Source organism: Monodelphis domestica, chromosome 7 (assembly GCF_027887165.1).
Source record: "Monodelphis domestica isolate mMonDom1 chromosome 7, mMonDom1.pri, whole genome shotgun sequence".
In the NCBI taxonomy this organism is placed as follows: Eukaryota; Metazoa; Chordata; class Mammalia; order Didelphimorphia; family Didelphidae; genus Monodelphis; species Monodelphis domestica.
The window spans coordinates 91,770,290-91,791,589 of record NC_077233.1 but is presented as its reverse complement, the minus strand read 5'-3'; the positions used below and the strand labels follow the sequence as shown (position 1 = coordinate 91,791,589).

At 38.4% G+C, this 21,300-nt stretch overlaps 1 protein-coding gene and 1 long non-coding RNA gene across 9 annotated transcripts in view; one reads left to right on the top strand and one right to left on the bottom strand.

Annotated features, from left to right (window-relative positions):
• The first annotated feature begins 899 nt into the window (after positions 1-899).
• The window catches only part of DAG1 (dystroglycan 1), an 89,789-nt gene continuing 69,388 nt past the window's right edge, over positions 900-21,300 (top strand). Inside the window, exons 1-2 of one of the 7 annotated variants that reach the window (XM_016424389.2) lie at positions 940-1,094; positions 2,823-2,918. The gene's annotated coding sequence lies outside the window, so the exon portion shown is untranslated. Of the gene's footprint in view, positions 1,285-1,580; positions 1,599-2,818; positions 2,919-21,300 lie in introns of those variants that run through there. The other 6 variants (XM_056805063.1, XM_016424387.2, XM_016424388.2 and 3 more) reach the window with 6 other exon arrangements.
• Positions 13,749-21,300, bottom strand: part of LOC130455481 (uncharacterized) — a 92,834-nt gene continuing 85,282 nt past the window's right edge. Inside the window, exons 4-6 of one of the 2 annotated variants that reach the window (XR_008913476.1) lie at positions 20,062-20,108; positions 18,270-18,418; positions 13,749-13,870 (exon numbers count right to left, since the gene is read on the bottom strand). This is a non-coding gene — a long non-coding RNA (uncharacterized LOC130455481). The remainder of the gene's footprint in view (positions 13,871-18,269; positions 18,419-20,061; positions 20,109-21,300) is intronic. The other variant, XR_008913475.1, reaches the window with a different exon arrangement.

Sequence of the window (21,300 nt, the reverse complement as noted above, 5' to 3'; positions counted from 1 at the left end):
CTTTGCCTGTTGAATTCTCACTTATCTCTTATAGAGTAATTCCAATACTAACTTTTCCAAGAAGGCTTTTATCGCCTTTCTCCCTATCCCTATCCTCCCCATCCTAATTTCCCAGATTTATTAAAATAACTGTACTCTGATCCAGCCATTCTTGTTCCTCCATAGGACACTCCATCTTCTCCATGCTCTGTGTTCATTGTGCCATGGTTCTCTACTGCTCCTGCTTAATAATTTCAAGTCTCTGTTCCAGCTCAGTACAAGATTGACTTCCTATGTGAGGCCTTCCCCCCCCCCCCTTCCTTGTATTTTGTTTTGAATCTATTGATATGTATAAATATTGACTCTAATTTGTTTTCATCTCTATCCTCTGCCTCAATATCTGGCACACAGTGTTTAACAAACCCTTTTCCATTGGTTTTCTATTGTTAAGGCACTGAGGGAGATTCACTGTCTAATATGGGATGGGACACAAACAGACGTGATAGGAGGTATTTTAGGGAGATGCAGAACTAAGCTACTGAAATTGGAGGGTTAAGGTCATTACTGACAGATTTCAGGAAAGGCTTCCTGGAGGAGGCAGCATTTGATTTGACAGTTTCCACATTAGGGGATATAAACCAAGATGCACATTGATCTGTCATGGGTTTTAAGTGGGCTGGTGGGTATGGTAAGCACGTGCCCAAGCCAAGGCCTGGATGTACCCAGGGGTCCCGAAGGGCACGTGCAGAGCGGGGCGTGTCGGAGGTGTAGCCAAATCGGAGACAGGGCGTGTCCGCGATCCATGTGCAGAAAGGGGCGTGTTTCAGGCGGGTAGGGCCTGGGAAGGGGCGGGGCTCAGATGACTGGGCGGGACCTCCCGGGACAGAGTGGGCGTAGTTGACCAATGATCGCGGAAGAGCGGTGTGGGGGCGGGGCCTGCAGAGAGGGTTCGGGCCGGCTGCGGGCTAAGAGATGCAGGCAGAAGCGTCGGGGTTCCGCGGAGGGATCGTGCGGGCGCCGCCGCGGGTACCGCTCGGCCGCGGGGATTGGCTGCGGTGCTCGCGTGTCACCCGGGGTTGCTAGGCTCCGGGCCGCCCCGCCCCCGCCTTCCCCCGGTACGTGCTCGCGCGGAGGCTGCGGCGCGGCTCTCGCGCTTCTCGGGCTTAGGCTGCGCGCGCGGCGGCGGCGGCGGCGGCGGCGGCGGCGGCATAGCGCCGGGGCCCCGGGGAGCGGCGTGTCCTGCGGCCCGGCGTCCTGGCGGAGCGGGGAGTGTCGGCACCTGCCGCTGCCCGGCAGCGCTCGGGGGTGAGTCACGCCCTCCCCCTACGGCCGCCTAGCGGCTCCCGGGTCCTGGGCTCGCCCGGCCGGCGCCCCTCCCCCTCCCCGGCGGTCCCGGCCCCCTCCTCTCCTCCCCTCCTAACACCTGCTGCTGCGGCCGCTCGGGGCCCTCGGCCCGGGGTGCGAGCGAGGCCTGCGCCCGCCGGCCCGGGCCCGCCCCGTGTCCTTGCTTTGCACTGGCAGGCTGGGGGGAGGGGGTTTACCTCACACCGCCGCCTGCATCGTTCTCCCGGCCGAACTCGAGGGTAGAGGCCTGGAGGGCGTCGTCGTCGTTGGCGGGTGTGAGAGTGCGGGGCTGGGGGAGGTGGGGAAGCTGCCGAGGGGTGCCCCGGGCACGGTGGCTGTGAGCTCCTTTTGTTGCCGGGCCCGGGGCTGGCACGGAGGCGGCCGAGAAGCAGGCCACGGGGCCGAGGGCGGCCCTGGAGCCGAGCTGGGGCCTTCCCTACCCGGGAGCTGTTGGGGCCTCTGGGCGGGCTGGATGCTGCGGGTCGGCCTCAAAGGTAGGGGGAGCACCGGGCCTGCCTGGGTGGCTCCCCCGGCCCCATTCGGAGGCCAAATTGGCAGCTGGGTGAGGGGAGGGAAGTGAGGAAAAAACCTGCGTGGGGTTTGGTGGATGTGCCGCCTGTCTGTCAGAAGCTGTTCTAGGAGCAGCCAGGTTGAGCCGCTTGTTAAGCTCTTCCCTCAGGGAGGATGAAGTCGGGTTTCCCCCTCCCCACTGTTCTGTGTCCACGAGGCTCCTCCGGAGACCCCAGCCCGCGCTCGAGGTTTCCTTTGAAGGTCCAGTACCTGTTCTTTCCTTCGTAGGAGTTTGAGAGCAGCTCCAAAGTTGGGAGTATCTCGGAGGTTTTCCCAGAGGACAGTCTATTCTGCTTGTCCCGAAATCCTCCCTTATTTCCCAACGACTCTTTCTGAAATTAATAGTTTATAAAGAACCAGCCTGTTCAGTATGTACATTTTGACAGATAGGTAACCTCTAGAGTATTGAAGATTAAGGATGGGTTTTAAGGTAGCAGAGGAGTTCCTTGCGTTTTGTCAGTTATAGAATCCCAGAAGCCCTTTTATTACTGCCATTTTATTTTCAGTCTCCCAGAAGTTATTTTGAATGTTTGTGATCATTTAGTTGTGTACATAATTTTTAAACGTGCAGACCTTTTTTTGAAAGGATCTGATTTAGTACTTATTAAGAGTTCTGTCTGAGAAGCAGTGTGCCCTTTGCTCTTACTTTTTCTCTGAATGAGGGAGTAGAAATGATTACTAGCAAAGGTTCTACTCTGACTTTATCATTTTCTCTCTCCTTTTTTCCTCTTTCAGTCTTTCTTCTCTTTTCACTTTCCCTTCCCCTTTCTCCCATTCTCTCCTCTCTCTGCCTTCTCTCTTTCCCCCTTCTTTCTGTTTGAGACAAAAGTGGAACATATAGCTAGGTGTATGTATAGAGTATCTGGGATAAGTGTACTAAGATTTTATTCGTACCCTAATAAAAAGTAGTGTTTTTTTTTTTAAGACAGATATTTCAACTTGTTGAAAATGGATTCTTAAATTTCTGGAGAAAGTGGACTCATAATGCAGGATACTCATGATTTTGGGCCAAAGCAAATTTTCAGGTAGGAAATCAAAAAGGAGGGAGTCATTTTATTAAATGGAAGTTGGGGAACATTCCAGGCACGCATGAATGTAGGTAGGAGTAAAAAACAATATTTACACAACCACCATCTAATAGGAATTGTGAAACTCATGTTGGTATGATAGTCTTTCAGTTGAGAAAGTTGAAGGGGCAGGTCCACACACTCTTCAGAAAAAATCATCAGTTTGTTGACAGTGGAGTTGAAGCTTGACAAAAAGTGTGCACCACATCTCCTGACTTCAGAGATAGACACTAATGTCTGGACAGAGGTCAGTGGCAACATTTAGAATTATTGGACTGGGGCAGGGGAAGAAGGGCACCTTGAAAGGTCACCTTAGTTTCTTCCCATCTGAGATTATTTCTAAATTACAAACCTCAGATAGTATAGAATTCATTCCTAAGGAAAAGAGATTCCATAGTTTCCCTTGACAACTCAATTGTATTGATAGTAAAGAATCTTATTTCTAAGCTAAAATCATGCTGGATTCTATCCTGCATTATTAGTCTTGGACATTTTCTTAGTCATGGATTTCAGGTAGTTCAGTGCTTCTTAAATTACATCCTTAATCTGTTTTTCAGGTGAGTTATTTCTGTTTTGAAATACCTCACATTTTCTTCTATTTTTTATTTGGACATTTTTCTTAATTTCAGAGCAAATTAGTTTTTGTCCTTGTTAAGGCAAAATTAAATATAATGCCTCTGCTTTTTCCTGTTTGATACTTTTGCATTCAAACCTGAGTTCTAACTTATGCCTGTAACTTTCAACAGTTCACATAAGTGGCCTCTTATTAATGTTGGATATTTTGAAGGAAGAACTATGGAGACTTTTCTAATGGTGGAAAGGGAATGTAAAGTAGAAAGTGAGGAGAGACTTCTGTCCTACTCATTTCTCTAGATTCCTATTGTTCACTAAGTTCCTTGAGGCCTATAACTGTTTGTTTTTGCATTTAAAGTGCTTTGTTATAGTGGTTAGTTCCTATAGGAGCCAGATGAATTGTAGATGATTTGGAAGGTGTGGGGAAGAGGTAGAATGGGGCTCTTTTTAAATTGGGTCCCCACCTATAATAAGTCAGGATTTTACTTATAGATTTTAAAGTCTTGTTTTCCCCTTCCCTACTCAGCAACTGTTCCTTCTGTGATATCAATACTTTGAGGAAATAAAATGTAGTTTTTCATCCCCTAAAGGTACAGGACACTTAGGGACATTTAATTTAATGGATTGCCTTCTGACTGGAGACAGTATATTCCTCCAGAATAAAAATCTACAGCTAAAGTTTGGGTATTTACCATATACTAAGTGCTGAGGAATACTAAGTATTATATGACATTGTTCTTTTCTAAAATCTAGCTGGGGAGAGAGAACAGTAACATAAAATGCTTTAATTGTTTAGAATGATCTCCTTTGGCACCTATAACCAGAAAAACTAGGGCCTGAATTGTATCTTCCTTCATTGGGTAAAATTTAGAAAACTGGAGGGGAGGGAGGAGGGGATGGCATTCCAGGAGAGAACTTGAACAAAGGTGAAGAGGTGGGATATGCTTGGTATGTATAGGGAACCAGTTTGACTGGAGTGGAGCGTTCCAGTAGGGAGGAGTAGGAGCAGATAAATTTGAAGATGCAATTTGAAGTTTTGGAGACAACTTTTAGAACCATATTGTGTTTTTTCCTGAGGTTGCCTCATTTTGTTTAATTTCTAAGCTCAGTATTGTTAACATGAACTGCACTTTTTCATAATATATTATTTTTTAATTGCATGCTATCTTAGAATGGTCAGACTTGTGAAATCATGATCTAGGTAGTTTTCAGTTTTGTATACCCTTGGAGTTGTGTTGACTGCTTCTGCCTTTATAAGATATATTTAGTCAATCAAAATTTTTAAGCTTCTACGAGATTATTCACAACATATTGAATTTGTAAAGCCAGATTAGTTTTCCCACTTGTTAAATGAAATTTATGTGTTTTAATTCCTACTAGATGACAACATGTTAAATACAAATTAATTTTTAAAAGATCACAATTTTTCCTGAATGTGTTTGGTCCTGTATGGGAATAAATTAAGTTGATTTAAGCTGACTGCCTTTCTGAGGTAGTGGCAACAAAGACAGGTGTTTAAACTTTGCTTTGAAGTTGCATCATTCTGAACTAGTAATTTTAAAAAATTCTAATATGTTGATTATTTACATTTTTAATTACTTTTGTATTTCTGAAGTTGTCTTGGTTTGTCAAGTCTTTAATGTAAAATATATCTTCTTTCTCAATAGTGACCTTTGATAATTTGGTGGAGTAGTTTGACTGTGTGGGCAGGAGATTAAATGACATTCTTTATGTCTTTCTGGAAGGGGCATGGAAGAATTTTAGCCTGGCAATAGGTATTCACAATTTTCATTTTTTACCTTTCTCTGTGGGTTCTAGTTCCCATTTTAGCTATATATTTGAAGTAGAATTATATTAGGAAGTACCTAGAATACCTCCCAGTATACTTTTTTATTCCTCTGCTTTGTGTAGAGTACAGGTATGTATACTCTGGTTTAATAAATGTGGAATTATGAACATTGATTCACACAAAATAAAATTGAGGTATATATATTCACTTCACAAAAACATTTATTGTGAAATTTCTTAAATATTTAAATATTCTCCATTGTTTCTAGTTTCAACCATGATTTGTTTTACATCCTTTTTCAGGGAAAAGTGTAATGGTGGACACCTATCATAAAATACCTTTATCATTTTTTAAACCACATTCCTTCCATAGGCTTCCCATTTCTTTCTTCTTTTCAGGGTTCTTAGATTCTTACTTTATAGTTAAATACATCTCAGTGTCCCCTGCCATTCTGGGCATATGAAACCACTGATTCATTTTTGTTGCTGCTAGTCATTGCACTATTGCATCCTAAATATAGGGTAGTGTGCCAGTTGGGAAACAGCCCAGTAGTAAGTGGAAGCATTTGGAATGCTGCATATTATTCAGAGAAATAATCAGTCAGTGCTTAGCTTGTATTGGTAATTATACTTGGTACAATGTATTGGAATTTGCCCTTAGATTCCTGTAGGTGTCGGAATTTTCATCCTGAATATAGTATGAAAAACTGTAAGAGAGCAGTGTTCACTTTGAAAAGTCTCTCCTAATAATTGGTGTTTAAAAAATCTAATAGTTCAAAACTGGAGAAAGTTGTTCTTAAAGATTTTATTTCTGTAAGGGGTCTAATTCATCTCATTTTTCAACCAATGTAAGGATAGTTATATTTCTCTACAAACATTTTAAAAATTTTGCATTTTTTAAAGCACTTCTGAATTCCCAACCCTAGTAGAATGCATGCCATTTTTTACATTGTTGGTGTTTTCTTTAATTGGTTCAGTTATTCTTTTTAAAATATATAAAATGTTGATAAATTGTTTCAATATATTTTACAAGAACCCAATCTACTCCTTGATTTTACAGGATATAATTACTGAAAATAGCTAAGCAAAACATTTTAGGAGTTATTGTGCCTGATACTGCTTGTAATCCTACACTTAAGTAGTTTTCAATTTGTTAAATGAAAGAACCAGAAGCAGCAAAATATTAGAAAAATGCTACCTGTATTTTATCAGCAAGATAAAAATTAAGTATCTATGCATTATCAGATAGAAGACAAAATTATCTGTATCTGATATAATGGCACACTTGGAAAACCTAAGAGAATCAACAAAAAGTAAATAATTGCTTTAGCAAAATAGTAGGATATAAAATAGATCCCAAATAATTAGCATATCTATGTTCCTCACAAGAAACAGGAATGGGTGAGAGATTTTTTTTAAGGACCTGTTTTGGAGTTAACCTACCAAGATACACACAGGTCTTGTGTAAAAAAAGATATGAGGAGAGACCCAGAGTGGATAATAGTAGATTCCACTTAAGGATCCCCTGAATACCCAGCTTTGAACTCTGGGTATTCTAACCTCTGGTTAGTGAGAGTGAAGCAGAATCACTTTCCCTCACTGGGCCAGTTGTGCAAATGCCTTGGAGATAATTGATATATAAAATTAGTATCTCTTATTTTAAGAGGGCATATAAACTGAGGATCAGAACCAGGGGTCCCTAACTCTAAGGGATCTAGCTATTCACCCAACAACCCTCTACGTCCCTTGAAAGAGGAAGCCTTTGAGTCTTACCAGCTCCCTATTTCTATCTAGGTGTTCCCCAAAAGCTGACTAAGCTACCTATCTGTGACCCTCAGTAGTTAGATTAAATTCATAAGTTGTCTCCAAAACCCATTATGATTGCTCTCCAATGGCTAAGTCCATTCCAGGGGGTCTGATGCCTGAGGTAAAACCTCAAAGCTGATCTGACAAGATTTTTAGATAAAAACCTTCTGGAAAGCACAGCAGGTATGATCAGATCCTTTTCTAGATCTTTCCCAGTCAAACAGAGTACCTCTAAAGATGATTTAGGAGTTTTTCCTCCAACAAGCCTGCCCTTTCTCCACCCTTCATTGCAGGAAGAGCCTATTCTCCCCCAGGAAGTCACTCACTCTCCCAGTTGTCACTTCCAAACTGTTCCTCCTCTGCCTTCTGCCTGCTAAAATCCTTTCCCTTGAGTTTCTAGTAAGTGCCTTAAAGACAGCCTTCTACTTCTCTTAAATCTTATCCTGTCTCTATCCTTTTCCCATTACATGTGTAGATACAGTTACACAATAATCAGGAATAAAGGGAGACCTAAATGAGGGGAAGCAGAGTCAATGTTCATTGATAGGTCATGCTAACATAGTAAAAACTGTGAGTACTACTCACATTAAAAATATTTTATTCTATAGCAATCAAATTACCTAAAACACTGTAGAATTGGAATAAGTGATAAAACTAATATGGAAGAACAAAATATTAAGACTATATGGGGAAAATAAGTGTGTGAAGCATGAATAAAGGGGATGTGATATTGCTAGATTTCAAATTATATTATGAAGCAGTAATTTTCTGTACTATTTGGGATTAAATAAAAAAATGGAAAGTAGACTAATAGAACAGATTAGATAAGTACCTCTTGAAAAAGCAAATAGAGCATCAGTCTGATAAACCTAAGAACATGAAGTTCTAGGGAAAGAATGAAAAAAACACAATTTATTGTATCTTTAATAATAAACATAAGTACAACTAACTACATTTGTTTTGTAACCATGTCTATTCAAATGAATTGACTTCAACTTATCAGTGTCTTTTGTCTAGTCTCATTTCTTATGTAATTAGCATGTATCTTGTAGTTATGGCATTAGTTCACAAGTCTTTTCTATGTTGCTTTTTTATTCTTTATACTTGGTTTTAACAGCATTATAATATTCCTTTATGTTAAATGAACCACAATTTACCCAACCAATTAATTTCAACAAGCATTTACCAAGTGCTGATAAATTTGTTTTGAACCAGCAGAGGATGGTGGGTATCATCAACAAAAATAGGGAAGTTGGGAAGAGGAGAGTGTATGTATCCTTTCGTGGATTGGAAGATAACGAGTCCCATTTTGAACATGCCAAGTTTGGTGTGTAAATATATGGGATATCTAAGTCGAGAGGATTAAGGTAGTTGGTGATGTAAACATGGGGCTCAGGAGAGAGATGAGATTAAATTTGTAGTTTTGAGGAGTCAGATATGTAAGATTATTCTCCTATTATTAGATATTTGATTTGCTTCAGTTTTTTTGCAGCACTTTATAATTTTTTTACAAGTTTGTAGTTCTATAAGTAATGAAAAGTATCTGCTTTTATTAAAAAAAATTTAAGTCAAAATTATTTTCTTCCTCCCATCTCCCTTTTCCCCTCCCTGCTTTGGGGTTGGGGGGAAGAGTATCTCCCTAATAACAATTAAACAGTAGTTAAGTAAAACAAATTCCCATATTGGCTGTGTCCAAAAAGTGTCTTATTCTCCACATTATGTGCATCGGTTCTCTGTCAGTAATGAGTAGCTTTCTTTATTATCGTTGTCAGTCACATCCTTGGAATCATTATAAGAATTTGAGATGATCAGAGGGTGTTATAAATTACTATCCTCCTCCTCCTCACCATATTCTACATCAATTCCTACAAGTCTTCACAGACTTCTCTGAAACGATCTCTTTCATCATTTTTTTAACCCATAAATTCTGTCTTAGAATCAATACTGTGTATTAGTTCCAAGGCAGAAGAGTGATATGGGCTAGGCAATGGGGGTTAAGTGACTTGCCCAGGGTCACATAGCTGGAAAGTGTCTGAGGCCAGATTTGAATCTAGTACCTCCCATCTCTAGGCCTGGTTCTCAATTTACTGAGCTATCCAGCTGTTCCATCATCATTTCTTATAGCACAGTAGTGTCACATTTGTGAGGACTTGTTTTTCTACAGTCTTTTAATAACATTGTTTTCCTGCTTTTAATTTTTAGTGTGTGCCAATTTGATGGGTGTGGAGTAACTCCAATTTGTTTTAAATTTTATCTCATTGAAGATAAGTGAGATTGAAAATGCTTCAAGTGACTTAACAATTTAATCTTTTAACAACTTTATGAAAATTGGCTCTTTCTTTTGATAGGTTGTTATATACTTGGAGTTAACTTTTTAAGTTTATAACAGAACTGTATTATTAGATGCCAAGGTTTTAATTTGTCCTACTTGTCTTATTCTTTTGTCATACTTGCTTAGAAGTTTATTTTTAATATAATCAAACAACCCTTTCACACTTGAGATAGAAATATATGATTCTTTTTTCTTCCATATAAAATTGTATTTTAAAATATGTCATTCTGATGAAATTCATTGAGGTACATGTTGTGAGATGTGGATATAATTCCTTTTTTCAGCAAAATTTCCCACTAGTTTTCCCATTTGTTAATGAGTTCTAGAAAAAAACTTATTTAATAAGAACTGTTTGGAAAACTAGTTAGATAGCAGTTTGGCACAAAATAGGTTGGAACCAGTATCTCACATTCCAAATGGATAAGTGAATTAATAGAAATTATTTCATCATTAAAAAATTAGTGATGTATGAAGTATGAGTTTGTAAACAGCTACCATACATAGGTTAATTTCATTGTGTAAAAATAATTTTTTGCTCAATAATGACAGTATAAGATAGAAACAATTCCATTACTATTTATCCTTTTTTTGTCAAGGAAAAAAATCTAGTAATTAATATATTATAGTTTAAGAGTTGAAAGGGACTTTAAACTTCAACTCTTTCATTTTACAGATGAGGAAATTGAGGCAGTAAGTTGTTATTTGCTCAAGGTTCCATTGATCTAATAGGTAGCAGAGGTTTGATATGAGGTTCTCTGACTTGATATTCAGAAATTTTTCCATGCCACTGGTTACCAGTTAATAAAGTCTGAGTAGAAAGTTAGATTACATGCTGTTTTAAGTGGAAGGTGCAAAAGTTAATCGGTAGCCAACAGTGATCTACCTACATAAAATTTTCTGGGTGCTGGGTAACCTTTGCATTTGAATCTTTGATCAGTCATTGAGCCTCACTCACCTGGTTTTTACATTTTCATAGATAGCTTGACTTTTTCTCTAAAGGCAGATAGTATATTGTAGGTAGTGAATAGAGTGCTGGACTTAGTGGGAGATCTAAGTTCGAAAATCATCTCTGATATTTAATAAACCTCTCTTGAGACTCAGGCACCTCTCCCAGACTGTTATAGGAGGGTTTAGTGATTTCTCACTCATATAGCTTAGTACAAGCCAGATCTTAGGAAAATGACTACTGTTCACTGGACAGAGGAAATTTAGAAAATGGTCTTTGAAGCAGGCCAGCTATTTAGTTATGGCACAACTGAAGAATGGTCCTTCTGCTGATACATACTGGAGCAGTGGTGAGAGTTTAATTTCCTGAGGAGAAATTTTCTGGGAGGGGACCAGGAGAAAGTTTAGTATTGAAGATCTAAAAATAGAGTTCACTAAACTTAGACATAGAAATTGGGTTGTTGATCTTTGTAACTTTTCCAGTGCATTTATATAAAAGAGACTCTTACTTGGGTTACTTAAAAAAAAACCAAACTATACTAATGTTTTGTCAGAAGGGTCACAAGCAAGAAAGAATTTTAAAAATCTAAACTTAAGAAACACCAGAAAATATACATTTTCCCACATACAAAGTAGAACAGAAAGATTATATATACAACTACAAAATTCTGTTATGTATAGCTTGTGTTTTTGAAACGTATATAAAAATTCATATTTCTTTCAAAGCTCTTCTGAGTTGTTTGTTTCTCGGAACTGTTTTTTGTTTACTTTTTAAAAAATGCCTCAATGACTCTTTTTTGGTAGCATTATTGCTAGCTCCCTGTTACATGAAATGAAAAAAAGAAAATACAATCTTTGTTAACAGATCAGTCAGTCAACAAGTACTTAGGCTTACTTTATGCTGGGCACCATTAGATGCTGGGAATATGAGTACAAAGAATGAGAAGTTCCTGTCCAAAGAAAAATTACATTTTATATATATAGAAAACTATATGGCAATAACAGAACATGAATAAATGCAAATATATGCAATATACATAGAAATATTTAATACAAGGGAGTTTCGGGGAGAGAGTACTAGCATTAGGAGTGATTAGGAAAGACCAAATATCTTTTCCCTTTTTATTTCTCCTTTGATGGGAGGACCATTTTATGAAGACAGGAGGTAATGAGAGAGGACATTCCAGGCATGTGGGCAATGATTTGTGCAGAGGCATGAATACAGAAGATGGAGTATAGGTATGTAAGGAATAGAGAGAAAGTCAGTTTGCCTCGATCATGGTCATTGTTGGGGGTGGAGTGGGAAGAAAAGGCTGGGAAGATAGGTTTGGATCAGGTGGTAGAGGATATATTAGAAGCTAAAAAGAGGAGTTTAATATTCTGTCCTAGAGGCAAGTATAAGCTATTTGGAGTTAACTAAATAGGGGAGTCATGTGGTTGGATCTGTATATAAGGAAAATTACTTTGACAACAGTGTAGAATGGTCTAGCGAGGCATGGAGGCCAATTAGGCCATTGTTTCAATTACCCTATCCTGGTCAGGCTGTTTATAAAATTCTATATCCAATTCTGGGGACATTTTAGAAGGGGCACTGACAGTCTGAAGCACATTCAGGAAGTTGACAGTGATCTTGTTGGTATGGGACTTAAAAGACTGAAAGATGTTTAGCTTGGTAAACAGAAGACTTTTAGGTGGCTAGGTGAAATGATGATTATGACATGTCATGGAGTGGAGAGATTGTAAGTCTCCATGAGAGTGTTTAAGAGGTTTAGAAAGGGTGAGGCATAGTGAGAATAGTGAGAAGAGAAAGGATGGGAAGCTGTGACCAGATAGAAGAATGTCTTTAAAAGTTTTTTTTTAATTTTATTTATCACTTATTTAAAAGAGTTTTTATTTAGGAAGTAGAACCTTTCTGGATAATGGTAAGATTTGATTTTTGATCATCTTTATTTGTGCCTGAGGTGGAGTGGAGAAGTAGGTCTTGGGTTCCTGGTTCAAAGACAATTCATTGAGGAGGAGAGGAAAATAGTGAGCCAGGTGCTGAATTCCTTTGAGAAAGGACAATGGCCTAAAGATTGGTAAACAGCCTTCATAATTTGGGTTGGATAGAATGTTTTGGTTGAATGAACTTCAGAGAGGGAGAGGTTGCTAGGTGATGGAGGTAAAGGGAAAGTTGAAGTGATAATGGGGAACAAGAATTATTTTGATTCCTTCTTCAGGTCTAATCTGTGGAGGGATAGCATACAGTGTTTGAGAGAAGGTATTGTCATTGTTGTTTACCCATTGAATTTTTGTCTGAAAATGTTTTCTACTTTTAAAATGAAGCTTAAGAATGACTGGATTCCTTAATATAGGACCAGGTGATAGATTTAATATAATATTAACCAGAAGGAGATTTTTCACTGTATGGGTTACCAAAGGGATGAAAATATCTGAGAAAAAGTTGATTATGTGGTGAGAGATAAGGAATAATAGATGGAGGTAATATTGTCATAGGATCATAGATTTAAACCTGTAAGTGATCATTTTACAGATTTAAAGTTAAATGACTTGCCCAAGGTTATAGGTATACCAAAAGTGTTGCAGGAAGGATTTGAACCCCGATCCTATTATCTCTAAAACTACTGCTCTAATAGTGTGGTTTGTAGGTAGAACATTGATTTGAAACCAGGAAAACTTGAGTTCAAAATCTGCTTCTGATGCTTATTGTGTGACTTTGAACATTTAAATCACTTAACTTCTCTAGGCCTCAGTTGCTTCATTTGTAAAATGAAGGGGTGGGAGTGGGTGTGTGGTCTTTGAGGTCCCTTCCAGCTCAATATCAGTGATCCTGTGATAGCTAAAGTGTGTACTAGTACTTAACAGAATTTCACTGGTAAACTGTGAAGAGATTTAGAGAAAGTCTTCTTTTCTGGGTTAATTAGCTCTGGAGGATTGATGTGATAACATACCAAAAAATCACATGGATTTTGATTTGTATCAATTCTATGTGGAGAGAATCATAAATCCATTGAAGTATATATATACTATACTAGAACCTGCTCTTTCACAGGAGGGAATAGCAATGAATGGGTTCCTTGAGGGCCTTTGGGAGTCATGGCATAGAAAAACTGAGAATTTTCTGTTTAGGCTTGATTGCTTAGAAGGGAGTACTTTTCCCTCTTCTATCCCTTTACTAGTACTTAAATAAAAGAACATTATTAGATGCCGATCATTTTTTGATTATAACTGCTGGACTCTTTGTATAGAACATATATCCTGATCTTCCTGGAGATGGGATGATATGGCCATAGTATTTAGAATTTCAAACTTACATAGACTGAAGAGATGACATGCTAAGCCCATTATGTCTAATATCACATGGAAAGAAGTTTATCGGTTGTGTGTGGAGTTGTGTGTTCTTGGTCCTGGGGGAACTGGAGAAGTTTAGTTAAGATGGATTGCCTGCTGTCTTGTAATATTCACCCTATTTGGGAATAAAACAATAACAAATAAGGCTAATGCCATGTATTACTCCATGTATTACCTAAAAATGTTAGAGAAGTACCAAATTGAGGTGATCAAAAGGGAAATTTCAGGGAGACAAAAGGAGGTGATATTTTAGCTATGCTTTAAAGAATATTTTGGGTAGGTAGAATCAAGATGGTACATTAGGGGCAGCCACCCAGCTGAATTATTCCAAAATTCTTCTCCAGAAAACTTTAAAATAATGCCTCAAATTTAATTTTTGGAGTGGCAAAACCAACAAAAAGTCTGAGAAAGACATTTTTCCGGTTATGAAAACTTAAGGATTCTGTCTGGATCCCACACAACCACTGTAGCAACAGCAATTGCAGCAGCAGCAGCAGTTTTGGGAGCTCTCAGCCCAGAGATAGTAAGATGGTCAGATGACTGCTCAGAAGGAGATTACAGGAAACCCTTTGCTAGTACTGAATGCAACTGATACTGATTGGCAGCTCTGTTGCCCATGTGGATTTCTGGGATGCAATTCCAGGTTAGAGAGGAGTGCTGGTAGTTGGTCACAAGGGAGCAGAGGACTTGGTTATGATTATAAAGCAAAGAAGAATGCTAGAGGATGCAGTACAGGGAACCAGGGGCCCTACTTTGATAAAGACCAGAGCACAGATCAAGATAGCAGTGACCATACATCTCCCAGGATCATACCAACTTGAAAGCACCAAAAACGTGCAAACCTCCAGAACTTTCTCTGAAAATTAGCATGAAAAAACCAGATGTTGCCTCCTCACCCTATGGTGAGCAGAGCACAACTGTAACATAAAATTTAAAGTCAAGAAATAGGTTGGGGAAATGAGAAAACAATAACAAAAGAATTTGATTCTAAAAATCCATTATGGTAGCAGGGAAGACCAAGACATCGACCCAGAAGATAACAGTGTGAAAACGTAGTAAAAAAGCCTCAAATAAAAATGCTAATTGGATCTAAGCCCAACAAGAATTCTTAGAAGAGTTAAAGAATGAGATGAGGGGGGCAACTAGGTGGCTCAGTGGATTGAGAGTTGGGCCCAAAGGCAGAAGGTCCTAGGTTCAAATCTGGCCTCATATTCTTCCTAGCTGTGTGACCCTGGGCAAGTCACTTGATCCCCATTGTCTAGCCTTTACTGCTCATCTGCCTTGGAACTAATATATGATGTTGATTCTAAGGTGGAAGGTAAGGGTTTGGGGAAAAAAAGAGAAAGAGAATGAGATGAGAGTGGTAGAGGGAAAATTGTACCTGGTAAAAGAGGTACAAAAAAAGTACTGAAGAAAATAACATCTTAATAAACAATTGGCCTAATAGTAGAAGAGGCAAAAAAATTCTCTGAAGAAAAGGACTTCTTTAAAAGCAAATTAGTTCAAATGGAAAAGGAGGTACAAAAATTCACTGAAAAAAAGAACTCCTTTAAGAATAAATGGGGTAGAGGCTGGGGTGGGGTGGGGCCGGGCGGCAGCTACATGGCTCAGTGAATGGAGAGCCAGGCCCAGGAATGGGAGGTCTCTGGTTCAAATTTGGCCTCAGATACTTCCTAGCTGTGACCCTAGGCAAATCAGTTAAACCCCATTGCCTAGTCCTTACCACTCTTCTGTCTTGCAACCACTGTACAGTATTGATTTCTGAGATGGAAGGTAAGGGTTAAAAAAAATAAGGGGGGAGTTTAGCAGGAGTACACAATACAGTCATCCCTTGCTATATCATGGTTCACTTATTGTGGCTTCACTGTATTGCAGGTTTTAAAAATATATATATATCTAATTCTGTATCGCAGAGTTTTTGCTATATTGTTGGATTTTTGTGGATGAATACTGTACTATACACAATGGAAATACAGTATGCCACTACCAGTTGCACAAGTTTGCCAACTTGAGGTTGTACACAGCACACTATTGGCTGATGGAATGAAAGGCAATCGGCCACAGTGCTGTGTTCTGTATCCTGGGCGCTGATTGGCTATACTGCACAGATTTTCACCTATCTCAAGGGTCTCTGGAATCTAATTCCCGCATAGGTGAAGGATCACTGTACTTAGCAGTGAATTTATCAGCAGTACACAATACTTAGCCCTGAATTCCAAAATGTAGTAGTCTGACTAATCTCCCACCTTTTTCTGCCAGGTGTTATATACTCTGATTTGGATTTAGTTTTCAGGCTGTTTAAAGAAGGGAAGTGCCTGGATGTGATTTTTCAATGTGTAAGTAGGAAAAAGCAGAGGGATTTTTAAAGTTGGCTTTATTAATGTCAATCAATGACAGATTGCTACTTCTACTTCATTTTTTCATTAAAATTTTTTTTGTTTTTGAACTTTTTCCATATACACCAGACAGGAAAAGAGGGTTATATATGAAACTGCAAATCTCTTACATAAACTTTTGTTTCTTTTTAATATATTTAACAAATTCAACATCTCCCTTTCAATGCTGTCCTCATTGATGATTCTTTCCCACCTTCTGTACTCTAATGTGCATTTTAAAAAATGCTTTAGTGACAAAATTTTCTTTTTTTTTTAAGTTACCCATGTTAGTTCTCTGTCTTCTTTCCTTATCTAACTTCAATGATGATTGATTTTTATTGTTCCTTAAAAAGATGACAAGAATTTTCTCTAATATGGTGTTCCCTAAATTCTTTCTCTGTCCTCACTAGTAGCTTAGTGGGTTTGCTTATCACCTAGGCCTGAAGCTTTAGGTTGTGAAAACTTTCTGGAACTTAGAGCCAGAAGGCCTGGGTTCTTGTGTTGTTTCTGATGATATTCTTTCTGTGATCTTGGGCAAGTTATGCCACAGCTCTTTGACTCAAGTTATGCCAGTGCCTCAGTTTCTTTGACACTCTCTGGTTTGTTGTGACACTGGGCAAGTCACTTAACCAACCACTCCATGCCCAAGCAACTTTCTGTGCAAAAAGATTGTGATGCATTAAACTACTGTGTTGATCCAAATATAAGCAGTATATTTTCCCTAGACCTGGCTTATATTAAAAAAAAAATTTTGAGTGCAACCTATCATTGGTGATATTTTCAGCATACATCTGCATCTTTTTCTGTTAGATGAGATTTTGTTTTAAAAATACAACTTCATCAGAATCAATATGGTATTTTATTTACTCAAATTTGAATGTGTAGGTCTTCATAGAAAATTTTGATTACTTATAAATGTCTATATTGTGAATGATTCTCATTTTATTGCCCAGAGCTGACATATGGACCATTTCATTGTTCTTATTTTCTACAGGGGACCCTGAGCATTATAGAAGAACATTAGCAATTTGCCTAGGCCACAAAAGTTAGTTTAGTTTGAGGAAAGAAAGAAGGAAAGAAGCATTTATTAAGCATCTTCTCTATGCTAGACATTTTATTAAGAACCATAGGTGCTTTACAAATATTGTTTCATTTGATCTTCACAACAAAGGTAGGTGCTATTATTATTATTATTATTCCAATTTAAAGTTGAGGAAACTGTCCAGGTTTAGAGCTAGTAAGTGCTAAGCTAGATTGGAATTCCAGGCTTTCTGACTCCAGACCAAGTGTGCTGTACACTGTGCCTTCTTATTGCCTCAAAGGGAGGGGCTTTTGGCAATGATATAGAAGTTTAAAGTTTACAAAATGTTTTACATGATCTCTTTTATGATTGTTAGAAAACCTAACAACACTTTGAGGTGAAGGCACTATAAATAATTTTCCTATTTTCTGGATGAAGAAACTTGGACTTGTTGATGGTCACTCAAGGAGGTATTGGCCTAGTTAATAGTAGAACCTGGCATCCTGGCTTGTTGTTTAATACATTTGTTTAATAACTTTAAGTTCAACAGCCCTTCCCGAACAATATACTGTTTCCTAGTTCTCTGGATCAAAATGGATATGCAATTCTGGTCAAACCAGTCCTCCAGGAACCCTTAGTTGTGGCATGTTATAGCTTTTAACTACAAGAAAATTCTAGAGTTGGGAGATGGCTGCTTGGATTGGGTTTAGACAGAAAAGAAATTAAAATCTTCCCTGAAAGCAGTGCTCAGAACTCAGGGTTAAGCAGTTAGCTTAACTTTGGTAAAATGACTTTTCTTGGCACCTATCTTCTATTCCTTCTTCTTCTTCTTCTTCTTTTTTTTTTTGTTCTGTTCATTCTGTTTGTCTGATTTCCCTTATTCTTTTTTTTAATCTCTAAATTTTTTCTTCTCAGTTTCCATCTATTCCTTGTCTTTCTCCATTCCTTTCTTTTATAGAATAGGATTTAGAGTTAGACCAAACGTTATTTTTCCTTTCTTTATTTTTCCAACTTCTACCTTTTTATTAAGAACATTTTGTGAAAAGTGAACAGAAAACAGGAGAAAGAGTCTATAAACACCTGAGTTTTAGTCACAGCTTTACCATTAAATGACTTACCTTGAAAAAAGTCACTTCTCTGGGCTTCAAGAAGACTGAAGTTCAGGTGACACAGATGAATAGGTGACATTTGGTCTTGCTCCAAGAATAATGAACAGGAATGGTTAATGTGCTTGTCTTTTGATAGTATGTTGAAATAAATGTTGGACCTTAAAAATTGAAATTTTATGGATATTAGTGAATAAATAATTCTCTGGTTTATCAAGTTACATGATACATATTTTTTCTTTAAAAAAAAACCCTTGGGGGCGGAGTCAAGATGGCGGCTTAGCAAGCAGCAAAAGTTCAGACCTAGTGGAAGACCCTTCCTTACCAATACAGACTGAATGCTCCAAGGGCACCGAAATCCAAGCTGAACAACAGGACAGAAGCGGGGAACCTTCAGAGCCTCAGTGCTTCATACCACATACAGCCCAACCCAATTGAACTCAATCCAATCAAAAGCCTCCAAAGGACAGGGAAGCTAACATTCCTCCCCTAGAGACTGTACGAAGAGATCTGACAAAGCTCCAAGAGGGGAGACTGACAGCCCCAAAACCAAAACAAAATGAGAGGAGTAAGAGCACCAGCCAAATACGGGGAGCAAAGAAGGGGTAAACTCGAGCAAACAACAGAAAAAGAAGAAAGAAATTACAATAGACAGCTTCTGCAAAGGTAATGAGCAAAGAGCGAATGAAACAGAGGGGGAGGGATCAGCAAAGGAAAAATCAGAAATCCCAGCGAATTGGATACAGGCTTTGGAAGAACTCAAAATGCAATTTAAAACACAAGAGAGGCTGAAGACAATTGGGAAAAGAACTTAAAAACTAAGATAAGTCATCTGGAAACAGAAAATAGTGTCTTGAAAGCCAAAATCAACCAGCTGGAAAATGAGGCAAAGGAGATGAAAGATGAGGCAAAGCAGATGAAAGATGAGGTGAAGAAGATGAAAGATGACCTCCAAAGAAAATCCGACCAAAAGGAAAAGGATGACCAAAAAACTAAGGATGAAATCCAGTCTTTAAGAACCAGAATACAACAATTAGAATTGAGTGACCTCACAAGGCAGCAGGACTCTATAAAACAAAACCAAAAGAATGAAAAGAGGAAAATATGAAGCATCTCATTCACAAAACAGAGGATTTAGAAAATCGTTCAAGGAGAGACAATTTAAGAATTATTGGCCTACCAGAAGACCATGACAAAAGAAAAAGCCTGGACATTATATTACAGGAAATTATTAACGAAAACTGCCCCGAAATCCTTGAACAAGAGGGAAAAGTGGAGATTGATAGAATCCACAGATCACCTCCTGTACTTAATCCCCAACTGACAACACCCAGGAATGTTATAGCCAAATTCAAGAATTATCAGACCAAAGAAAAGATATTACAAGCTGCCAAGAAGAAGTCATTCAGATACCAAGGAACGACAGTGAGGATAACTCAGGATCTGGCTGCATCCACACTGAAAAAAAGAAAGGCATGGAATATGATATTCTGGAAAGCAAGGGAACTAGGTCTACAACCAAGAATCAACTACCCAGCAAAACTGACTATATTCTTACAGGGGAAAGTATGGTCATTCAACAAAATAGAAGAATTCCAAGAATTCGTAAAGAAAAGACCAGACCTGAACAGAAAATTTGATGTCCAAGCACAGAACTCAAGAGAATCATCAAAAGGTAATTAAAAAAGAGGGGAAAAAAGAAAAACAAACAAAAAAATTTTTTAAGAGACTCAATAAGTTAAAATGATATGTATCCCTATAAGAAAAGAGTTCATTGGTAACTCTTAAAAACTGTTGTTATTACCTGGGCAGCAAAAAGAAGTATACTGTTCCCTCTAGAACAGCAACAAACTGTATGGGATGAAAGGACAAGACATAAATAGGTATATAGATATATGCATGCAAAAATATATACACATAAGTATGCATATATATATAACTAGAGCTTAAAAATAGGTTAATATTAAAAGAAATGGGAAAAGAAACAAATGGGGGTAAATTTATATGTCAAAGAGCCACTATAAATATTTTAGACTATCTTTTCTATTTAAAAAATGATATAAATTATCCAAAAAATATCAAGCCAGTCCCCAATTGACAAATGGTCAAGGTATATGAATAGGCAATTTTCAGATAAAGAGATCAAAATTATTAATAAGCACATGAAAAAAGTGTTCTAAATCTCTTATAATTAGAGAAATATAAATCAAAACAACTCTGAGGTAGCACCTCACACCTAGCAGATTGGCTAATATGACAGCAAAGGAAAGTAATGAATGTTGGAGAGGATGTGGCAAAATTGGGACACCTCAGACATTGCTGGGGGAGTTGTGAATTGATCCAACCATTCTGGAAGGAATTTTGGAACTATGCCCAAAGGATTTTAAAAGATTGTCTGCCCTTTGATCCAGCCATACCACTGCTGGGGTTATACCCCAAAGAGATAATAAGGGAAAAGACTTGTACAAGAATATTCATAGCTGCCCTCTTTGTGGTGGCCAAAAATTGTGCTAAAAGGAATAATAAAGTGGAGGAATTCCATGGAGACTGGAATGACCTCCAGGAAGTGATGCAGAGCGAAAGGAGCAGAACCAGGAGAACATTGTACACAGAGACAAATGCACTGTGGCACAATCAAATATAATGAACTTCTCTACTGGCAGTAATGCACTAATCCAGGACAATTCAGAGGGACTTATGAGAAGTAACACTGTCCACATCCAGAGAAAGAACTGCGGGAGTAGAAATACAGAAGAAAAACAACTGCTTGATCACCTGGTTTGATGGGGATATGATTGGGGATGTAGACTCTAAACGATCACTTTATTGCAAATATTAATAATATGGAAATAGCTCTTGATCAATGATACTTGTAAAACCCAGTGGAATTGTTCGTTGGCTATGGGAGAGGGGAGGGGAAAGAACATGAATCATGTAACCATGGGAAAATATTCTTAATTAATTAAATAAACTTAATTTTTAAAATGAAAAAAAAAAACCTTATCTTCTGTTTTAGAGTCAATGCTGTGTATTGGTGCCAAGG